The sequence below is a fragment of the Nanorana parkeri genome, unplaced genomic scaffold (assembly GCF_000935625.1).
Source record: "Nanorana parkeri isolate BGI_ZX_2015 unplaced genomic scaffold, ASM93562v1 scaffold740, whole genome shotgun sequence".
NCBI classification, from domain to species: domain Eukaryota; kingdom Metazoa; phylum Chordata; class Amphibia; order Anura; family Dicroglossidae; genus Nanorana; species Nanorana parkeri.
Window position 1 is genome coordinate 388037 of NW_017307008.1, and position 11025 is coordinate 399061.

Below are 11025 nucleotides of genomic sequence, written 5' to 3' on the forward strand. Positions count from 1 at the left end.
ACAAGATGAGACTCAGAGAGCGCCTCCATCGCATAAAAACTTTTTAATAAACAAATAAGAACCCGCTCTGAGGAAGGAGGCGTGAGGAAGGAGGCGTGACCTCTGAAACGCGTAAACCACTTCACTACCAGGGAAGACGAACAGGCGGTGGATATGCACCTCTCGTTCTGACCCTTATATGCCTGTTTTTACTCGTCCTTTGTGAGTACCTGTAATGGTCCCGGGATCGTTTCCACGAGCCGGCTGCGTTCCAGAGTGGAACGCATCGGCCGTGGACGTAACAGGGCGCCTCCTCCCCCTGGGCGCGTACTGCTATGCGTTCCAGGGTGGAACGCGGAAGTGACGTCACGCCGCAAGGCTCCTCTTCCGCGTTCCACCAGTATATAAGAGGCCTCTGAACTCATGGACGGCGTTCCACTATTGGGTTCATGGCCCAACACCCCAGCATCACCAGCAACCAGCCTATTACCCGGACCTCTCACCACCAACCTTTGGAGGCATTCCCAGGAGTCCTAAGGATCAGCAGAACCAAGGGGTTTCACTCCCCTCAACTGCAAGTACTTGCATTAGCTTTACTGATTACTCTGTTTGGAGTCGTTACACTGCCACCTGGTGGATCCTTTGCTTATCTTCTCCATATTTTGCCTATGCTCTATTACTATCAGTACATAACTGGATTGCTATTGCTGAGTTTGTTCTCTCTATCTAAAGACTGTTTAGTTAACAACCGCTCCCTCGTTTAGCATACCACTCCTGTAATGATATTAGGATTATGGAGTAATATTCCTCATACATAGTGTACCTTAGCCTCTTGTTATTTTTTTTTCTGCGGTAAATTATTTCTAAATCCCAAACTCTCCGTTTGTGATTGAGAGTGCCGCCTGGGATTTTAGCCTGACACCGCATTTTCAAACCCTACTGGTTAGAACTGCAGCTGAGATCCACCGCACCTCCCTGAAGTACGGTACATGACAGTACCTTTTATACCATTTTTTATTTGTTTATTAAAAAGTTTTTATGCGATGGAGGCTCTCTGTGTCTTGTCTTGCAGTGCGGAGATTATTCTGAACCTGGTGAGAGTCGCCCCGTTATCGCCCTGCACTCCAAACACCACTGTTTGTCACTTTTTTGAACCTAAATCTTCTGGTGCTGTGTTTAAGTTTGTCTACCACAAGATGACTTTAGTTGTCTGTTTTGAGTGACCCTGGGCATCTTTCAACATCTTGTGACTTAGATGAACTTCAGCCTTCTATTCAGTCTTTTGCTTTGGGTGACCCTGGGTGTCCTACTGTCCTTCAACCTCAAAGACCGATGGCATCTTGTGGCATAGATGAACTCCAGCCTTCCCTTCAGTCTTCTGCATGAACTCCAGCCTTCCCATACTGCTGGGACAGCTCTGGGCCTTCTTCAACCTGAAGAACTGAGCACATCTTGTGACATAGATGAACTCTAACCTTCCCTTCAGTCTTCTGCATTGGATGACCCTGGGCATTCTTAAACCTGAAAGACTGAGGACATCTTGTGACGTAGATAAATTCCAGCCTTACCTTCAGTCTTCTGCATTGGGTGAACCTGGATGTCCTTCAACCTGAAAGACTGAGGACTTCTTATGACAAAGATCAACTCCAGTCTTTCCTTCAGTCTTCTGTATTGGGCAACCTTGGGTATCCTTCAAGCTGAAAAACTGAGGACATCTTGTGACAAAGACTTCCCTTCAGTTATTGGGTGACCCTGGGTGTCCTTCAGCAAGAAGACTGAGGACATCTTGTGACACAGACAAACTCCAGCCTTCTCTTCAGTCTTCAGCATTGAGTGTCATTCAACCTGAAAGGCTCAGGACATCTTGTGACATAGACAAACTCCAGCCTTCCCCTCAACCTTCTGCATTGAGTGACCCTGAGTGTTATTCAACATGAAAGAATAAGGACATCTTGTGACATAAATTAAATACTGCTGGCAACAGCTGTGGCTTAGAGGTAAATACTTGGGAGTACTGATTAAAGACTGTGAATTTAGGGCATTGTGACTCCACCAAGCATGGCACCCTGCACCGATAGTGTATTGATGCAGAGAGATCTCTGCATCATCCAGATCCACTTAGCATCACAAGTAGACCGAGGAGAAAAAGGACCAAGACAATCATGTGACCGTCCAGAAGGCATCTGAACAAGTTAAGTAAAAAACCCCAAAAAAGCCATAAAATACCTCCAGTGGAAGCGTCAATGTGGGGGGACATAAAGCCAGGAGTTGGGCTTCAAAGGGGACCTTACATGAAAATGCCAGGTCCACTGCATTTGCAGTGAGGGAGGAGGAGGGAGAAGTAGAAATGGAAGCGAATCAGGTATGCTGCATGCAAATGTGCTGAAAAGGAACCTGCAAATGGGAGGTGTGAGCAGAGAGATGACTTTATCAGTCTGCTGCTGCCCTTTCATTATCCGGTGGGAATGGAGAGATAACAACATTGTATCCTTTCTACGGCCTATAACTGTAATAAAGAAAGTGGTGCCATTCACAGGGCTGTACTGTGTGGCAGAGCTGTATAAATCTCAGGGCTTGATGGACAGAAATATAAATCCTTTGGCAGGTGAGCAGCTGCCATATATGTGTTTTTAGCTGTTTGGCTTTAAGCTTGACAGTGCCCTTAATTCAGCAAGCAGCATTGTAAACCGTAGGAAGGATGAGAATGTGACCCGAGCATGACCAGCATTTATTTGGAAAAAAATACAAATAAAAAGAAAGTCGTTGCAGTGGTTTGGGCTTCATATCACCTCAAAAGAAGGAAACGTCTGCACGAGCTGAGCTTTTCTTCGCTTCTGCTGCGCTTTGCATTCTCTGCCTCCGCTACAGAGAAACTTAAAAGACATTGCTCATTCTCCCATAGGAGATAAGATCTGCTGGGCTGCAGGAGAAAGGCTGTGATACTAACGAGCTGCCTAATTAGCGGTGAGATGAAGAAAAGGAGATTTCAGCCCTTTTTCGGGAGTTTTGTATCCAATTATCCTGTAGCCCGAAGAATTGCAAATAGAACCTTATTATGAGGCAGATAATCAGGAGCAGGGGCTGACCGGAGGGTTTTCCCCGTGTATCCGAGAAGAAGCATGGTGTGTAAACAAACAGCAGTCATTCTGCAAGGATGCAAATAGATGTTGGTACTGCTAAAGTGTAAATTTAAAGAGAAAAAAATCTTGGAGGAATGGGGTTCCAAAAATAGAAATGTGTACTGAATGGAGTAGAATAAAGATCTGACATTGATCTTACAAATTGCTTGGATTAGTGGCAAACTTGAATCTATTAAACTGGAGAGCGTACCTACCAACCTACGATGGGGGACTTCCAGTGTGGGCTGTAGACTGGCGGAATGAGATATGCACTATAAGGCCAAAGGTTTTGGATATCTCTAATGGCTATTGAGTTCCACTGAAGGGTACCGGTAGTTCTACAGAACACAAAGATACTGTAGACAATTGTGCTCTTCTAATTCTTGTGTTATCAATTTGGTGAAGGCCCCTTTCCTCTTCCACCATGACTGTCCCCTGTGTACAAAGACAGCTCCATAAAGACATGGTTTGACCAGATTGGTGAAGGCCCTTTTTCTATTCCACCATGACTGCCCCCCTGTGTACAAAGCCAGCTCCATAAATACATGGTTTGATCAGTTTGGTAAAGACCCTTTTCTGTTCCACCATGACTGGCCCATGTGCACAAAGCCAGCTCCATAAAGTCTTAGTTTGACCAGTTTGGTGTGGAGGAACTCGATTGTTCTGCACAGAGCTCTGACCTCAACCCTACTGAACACCTTTGAGATTATTTGAGACTTTGATTGTGAGCCAGGTCTCCTCGTCCGACATCAGTACTTGACCTCACAAATGGGCTCAATTTTCCACAGACACATTCCAAAATCTTGAGTACGGTATAGCCATGAAGGGGGGGGACAACTCCTTTTTTTATATCTAAGCTCCACATAGACATGATTTGACCAGTATGGCTTGGAGGAACTCTAGTGCCTTGCAAAGAGTCCTGACCACAACCATACTGAACACTTTTGGGATGAATTGGAAGGTGCTGATTGTGAGCCAGGTCTTCTCATCCAACATTAGTATCTGACCTCAGGAAAGGGCACAAATTCTCACAGAGACCCTCCAAAATCTTGTGGAATCTAGTGGAGATTGTTATACATGCGCGGTTTTGCAACGGGATATCCAACAGGCTTTTATTGGTGCCATGGTGCAGATATAGCTTGATGAGTTAGCTGTGAAGGAGCCTGTGTGGCCCAGACAGAGTCCTGACCTCAGACCTACTGAACATCTTTGGGATAAATTGGAACACTCATTGTGAGCCAGGTCTTCTCATCCTACACCAGTACCTGACCTTCAAATGGGCACAGATTCCCACATATTCCTTGCAAAAGACTTGCTAGAAGAGTGAAACTGTTAAAGCTGGGGACTCCATATTAATGGCCATGGTTTTGGAATGGGATGTCCAACAAGCTCATATAGGTGTGATGGTCAGGAATCCATTATTTTGTCCACATAGTTCTTCTACCACTTATAGAGCTGCATTACAAGACCCGGACTTTCATTCTGTTCTTATACATCATACAGGGGTGTTGCACAAAAACTCTTTGTGCTCCCTGCAAGTACCCATATTAGTTGTCACCTCAATCCCTGTGTCCCTGCAGAGCCGCCTTGGGTCCTAGGACCAGGTTGTACATGAAGGTCTGAACATGTTGGGATTAAACCTAGCTCTTCCTTGCTCCCTGTTATTTACATGCTGAATACAAGAGCTGCTACTGCCCATTGGACAGCTCAGTGATAGTAGTGTGGCTCAGGGCAAGAAGGGGCAGGGCTTATTCCTGACTTTGGCTGAAGTCAAGGCCCCGTATTCAGTGTTGGGTCTAGGCTGTAAGAGGCTCCACAGGGATCAATACTTGCATTGATCTGACTGCAAGGTTTCTGCATTGTTGTTTCCTTTCGGCCAGATCAGGTTCATTTTAGCATCTCGTTGGTCTTTCAAATCTGTGCTCACAGCAGCATTATTTTTTGTCATAGGCAGTGTATACAAATTGATGCACATAACAGAGGGGAAATAATACATTGTACAGGATATGTATTTTGTTACCATGGTAGCCAGTGTTTTTTTTTTCTTTTTTTACCTTGGGGTAAATAATAGTTTGTGTAGGTGCATTGTTTTAGCTTTTCATAATGTTTCCTTCCCTCCGTGAAATTCAGCACATTCAGAATGTATCGCCTGACTGACCCGGACTATAAGTCACCATACATAAAAAAAAGAGTTGGACAAATACTCCATTCCATTCATCCGAGCCCTTGACCCAATGTGTAGGGTTCTTTGCTGTGTGTCAAACATAAAACCAAGAAAAGCTTCCATAATCTGCCTGTTCCATCCCACGCACCTGAATGTGAGAATCTTCTATGTGGAAGCTCAGTCCAGGGGGGCACCGACTCCATTGTCTTGCATACTTTATTTTTTACATGACCCTGATGGATGAACCAAGAATTCTTCTTTATATAAACAAAGAATGATTCAATATCAGGTACACGGAACTGTGTATGCAAATTAAGAAATATAGTGACGACGGGAAACCATAGGCTCAGTTCATGGGCTGATCTGGAGCAGGGTGTGACGGACCGCCTGGTACCCCGACTGGGTACCTCCGTCAGAAATCAGCTTCCTCTCTGCTGGAACCGAAATTCCAGTGCCCTCAGCCCAAACCTGCCCAATTATTGGACAGAACCAATGTATTAGGACAGAAAGCTAAACTCCTCAACACCAGTGTTAAAGGAGAACTATGAGATGAGCGATTTCCACTCGCCTCATAGTTCTAGCCGACCTGTGACAATGGTCGGCTCAGTAGATCGGGAGGTGAGAGACACATACCGGGTTTGCTCACCTCTCGATCCTGTCAAGGCGCTCTGCCGTGACAGGGGGAGGGGCTGGATTCCCCTCTCCCCGCTCCGATCTGCCAGCGCTGACTGGTGGAACGGACCGGGGAGGGGGCGGGTACAGCTGGCTCTGCCTCTAGATAGGCAGAGCCAGCTGTCACTCACGCAGCTGGGCGGATGTCGATGTCGGGATCCGCTCCGGCTGTGGCGTCTCAGTATACCGGGAGCTGTAGCTCGCGGTATACTGAGCTTAGGGTAACGGGAGGAAGCTAGTTTGTGTCCTCCCGTTACCCTAAGGAGAACTTTGGGGAAAAACACTGACCCCATAGTTCTCCTTTAAGGTGGAAACCAAGAACTGACTTTATTGAAAACCAGCTCAGTATTTATACAGTTCTGGAAGTCTAAAAACATAATACAATCAAACATGAACAGCATGCAAATAGACATCCCCTCCCCGATGCCTTAATGAATGAATAGGGAGAGAGGAGACACATGTGATGGGATTATCTGCTGAGTGTATCATAGGGTGATCTACTCATCTAGACCCGGAGTCAGCTACTCCTAGAGTCAGCTATCTTAATCCCATCATCAACACAATAGAACAAAGGGACAAATAAACTGTAACACATTCATAGGGAGTCTCAGTGCAGAGTTAACCCTTTTTGTGTTGCTGGCTTCAGACCTTGCAATTTTAATGGGCAATTGGAAAGATGTGGCATATAAACTCCACACATAAATCAGGGTTATTACTTCCAAGGGGTACACGTACATAGCACTCCTTGCTGTTGCAGGAACAGTCCCTCAAGTCTTAGTTCCATGTAACCCCAAGAGGTCCGAGGGGGGTCTTCATTTTCCTAGGTCCATATTCAGTAGGAAGGAGGCTAGCCCTCAGGCTCCTCCAGCAGCCCCAGTGACGGTTCAGTCCGTCACACAGGGGTTGTATCATATACATGGAACTGTGTAGCCAGAGACTGTGTGGCCAAGGGGAAGGAAAAGCACAAGTACCCGGCTTCCAATTCACTTTTCTAGGTGAAGATAACATCACATTATCTTGGGATCCCAAATCCTCTTCATGGCCCACTTCTCGTAAGATTTGGGTTCCTGAGCTTTCCCGAGATCCCACCCGATGATGCCTTCCCTTATCACACTTGGTAGTGATAGAGTCTCATGTGACTGTCCCAGAAATGTGGATGATATCTCTATTACGGATGAGTGAAATTGAGAGTTTTGATTTCTCACAAACTTCAGCGAAAATCGTGAGATTTCCTCAACATTTTGCCATTTTGGATTCAATGGGGAAGTTGAAAGTAAGGTGGTTCTTCAAGTGACCCTGTCTCCATGTTTAATAGGCAATGCATACCCATAATAGAAGAGAGGGAATATTTACCTCGCCAATGAACACCTGAGAAAGTCCACTGGGAGACCAGAACTTCCAAGAGTGTCAATTTCTTGACGACTCATACTGGTTCCTCTTGCTAACCTCTGTATCAGCATCTGTGCCCCGTGCACAAAGCCAGCTCCATGAAGACATGATTTGACCCGTTTGGTGAGGAGGAACTCAAGTGTCCTGCACAGAGCCCTGACCTCAACGCTACAGAACTGAACCCCTCCAAATGGTTGAGCTTAGATGTTTACAGTGAAGGGTTAATGCTACATCATACAAAGACATTTTAGACAATAGTGTCCTTCCTGCCTTGTGGGAACAGTTTGGTGAAGGCCCTTTTCTATTCCACCATGACTGTCCCCTGTGTACAAAGTCAGCTCCATAAAGACATGGTGTGACCAGTTTGTGAAGGCCACTCAAGTTCCTCCACACCAGAGCCCCGACCTCAATGCTATAGAACATAGAAACACTTTATGAAACATAAGTGCACCATAGGAATCATTGAATTCAGGCGCACAAAGCCAGCTCCATAAAGCATTGGTTTGACCAGATTGGTGTGGAAGAACTTGAGTGGCGTGCACAGAGCCCACACCTCAACCCTACGGAACACCTTTGACCTTCATCAAGCTCTGGTATTGTGTGTAGGAGGCAGGGGCTACTGCAATTACAACAATTTTACTGGCCATTGGCATCCTAGATAATAAAGGAGTTATTTGGATTACGTGTTGATTGCTAAACACTCTCCACTTAAGATTCACTTAGGATTCATCTAACATTCTTTTCGCTTTTATTTTCATTCTGTCCCAGCCGAAAATGAAAACCAAGAACAGTACATCGAAACTGACTTTTTTTTTTTTAAGGTGAAGTTGACATTTTTAATGTCATCTTGCTCTCCAGAATGTTCCTTCACAATTTTAGTCCCCGGTGGCTGAATTTAGAGTGACTAATTATCTTTCATTGTGGTTTCTGCTCTGTAATTATCTATAGCTCGCTGCAATATTGCCAACTGTTTGACATTGCTTGCTAGTTTGTTCAATAGGATGTCTGATCAAATAAAATTACACAAACCATATTTACATATTAGGAAACAGATGGGCTCCGTGACCTGGACCAGGGCATTGTCCTAATGTAAGGAAAATGTAATTGGCTCGTAGTCTGTTTCCTTCAAAAAAAAAAATTTGCAATATGCCAAAATTTAAATGAAACACGTTCAACGTGAAGCCAATGACATAAAGTACAAATAAAATGGGCATTGTGCAAAAGTAAATAAAACATGGAACTGTAATTTATAGTAAAACTATGTATAATCAGGCCCGGATTCCCAACAAGGCCACCGAGGCCAGGCCTCGGGGCGGCAGGGAGCAGAGGGGCGGCAGGGAGCAGAGCGGTGTGGAATCCCCCGACACCCGGAACATAAACTTCCGGGCGCTGGGCGGTAAGTTGCCTTCTACATTTAGTCCTGCTTTGGGAAGGCAGGACTAAATGTGGTGTGAGGAAGCCGTTTGTTCGTTTACAGGTGATCGCCGCGATCACGTGTAAAATGTGTGCAGCCTGAGAATAACATATGTAATGAGTAGCTGGTCAGGACTGAGAATAATACCAAAAGTATTGGGCCCCTCCCCCTCCAAATCATTGGATTCAGATGTTCCGTGACATTTCCTTGCTACTAAATATTCCGCGGTCACCTGTTACTGGGATTATAACAAAGTGGAAGCAACTGGGAACAACAGCAACTCAGCCAGGAAGTGGTAGGCCACGTCACATGACAGAGCGGGGTACCTTCCCTGCGACAGGAGATCCTGCAAAACGTTGATGATACCACAGGAACGTAAAACAAACAAAAAAGTTACTCTCGTGTTTTAAATATGTAACCTATAAAAGCGCAATAGAAATACCCGAATATACTTTGTATCCGCTCCGTTCAGCAGTACGTCTCACACACGGGGTGGGGAGGTAATAGAGCGATGACAATGTTTGCTGCATAGCAGCGTGATGTATGCTTAAAAAACAAAGTCGCCGGCACACAATAACAGGCTGACAAGGACGACACGTGCGGGAAAGGAACAGAGAGTAACAGATATTATTATTAAATGATTCGGCAGAGATCAGCCGATGAGCCCAACGTGCAAATTCAACGCTTCTACCGGGTGCGGAAAACAGCTACAGCAACATGTCAGGGAGAAGGCAACATTGTGTCTGCTACACCATTCTAATAAAAAGAGATGCGCGTCTATTATGTGCGCGCGTTAGCTCCTTTTTTTTATGGATAAAGCGCTGCGTGCTGGCGTCATAAACAGACAATTAGGCTCAGTTCACAAAGCTAACACGCCAGCATGTAGAGAAGGATTTTGATATTGTCATAAAAATGACAGTTCCGGTCCAATTAGGTTTTAAAAAATGACAGTCACATGGCTGAAAATAAAGATCTCTTTCCTCGTGTAAATTTCGGTAATTGAAGCCTAACGAGTAAATGTCTCCAAATGTGACACTTAGTGGGGCAGAGACTATCGCAGAGGAGGCAGAGACTGCAGCCGGTGCACGTGGTGCTATGAGCCCGTCCTACCATCGCTTTCTCCCCGGGACCAGATCTCACTGGTTTACCCCCCAGCCTCAGGCCTTGGGAGGACTGATGACTCTGATGTGAAGGGAAGGCTGAGGACTTTGATCTAAAGTCCTCCATTCACATCAGAGTACTCAGTCCCCCATTCACATCAGAGTACTCAGTCCCCCATTTGCATTAGAGTCCTTAGCACCCCCCCCATTCACATCAGAGTACTCAGTCCCCCATTTGCATTAGAGTCCTTAGCCCCCCCATTCACATCAGAGTCCTCAGTCCCCCATTCACATCAGAGTCCTCAGTCCCCCATTCACATCAGAGTGCTCAGTCCCCCATTCACATCAGAGTACTCAGGCTGATCTGAGATTTCGTTTTTGCTGATGACACATAAAATATGTGAGAGCGAGGTGTAACCCGTGACAAGCGCGAGACTTTTGTAAATTAAAGGTTGAGGATTGCAATGAAGAAGGTTTTACTGCGCGTACCGTCACGGTAAATTTCTGTAAATTGTTACCGGTGAGAAAATTGACGAATGTTCCCGTCACCATCTTTACGTGTTGTTGTCCGAAGATGGATTTCACATTAGGGGTGTCCGAAGGTGATCTGCGATCCAGAGAAGAATGCGTTGTGTTTTATACGCCTCTAAATTCATTATTTGTGCATGAGACTTTCCAAATGGCTTTATGAGACGTCCTCATAAAAAGGACAGCAGTGCTCACTCTACAGCAGCCATTCTCAACCAGGGTGCCGTGAATGTCTTGGGTGCCTCCTGGCTTTCTCAGGGGTGCCTTCAAATTTTGGAGACCCGATGTAACATATCCCTCTCAAATACCTTACCCCTACTGATACACATCCCTCCCCCCTGCCACCTCACTGCCCTACATCCATCCATTCTTCCCTAAACCCCTGACATTCATCCATCCCCAGCTAAACCCCTGACATCATGTAAACACATGATGCTATTCCAAAGTGGGCTTCATCCAAGACCTCCTTCAGCATTCATAAGAGGACAGAAGTCCATCTCCATCCAGAACTGCGCCACTTCCCCCCCTCTGCTATGTTACAGCCACACTGTGGTAAAGATTAGAAGACAGGACTGTGATGTGAAAGGGGGACCGAGGACTCTGATATCAACAGGGGTACTCATACTCGCCCAAATGATCCAATACTTACCTCTGATACCA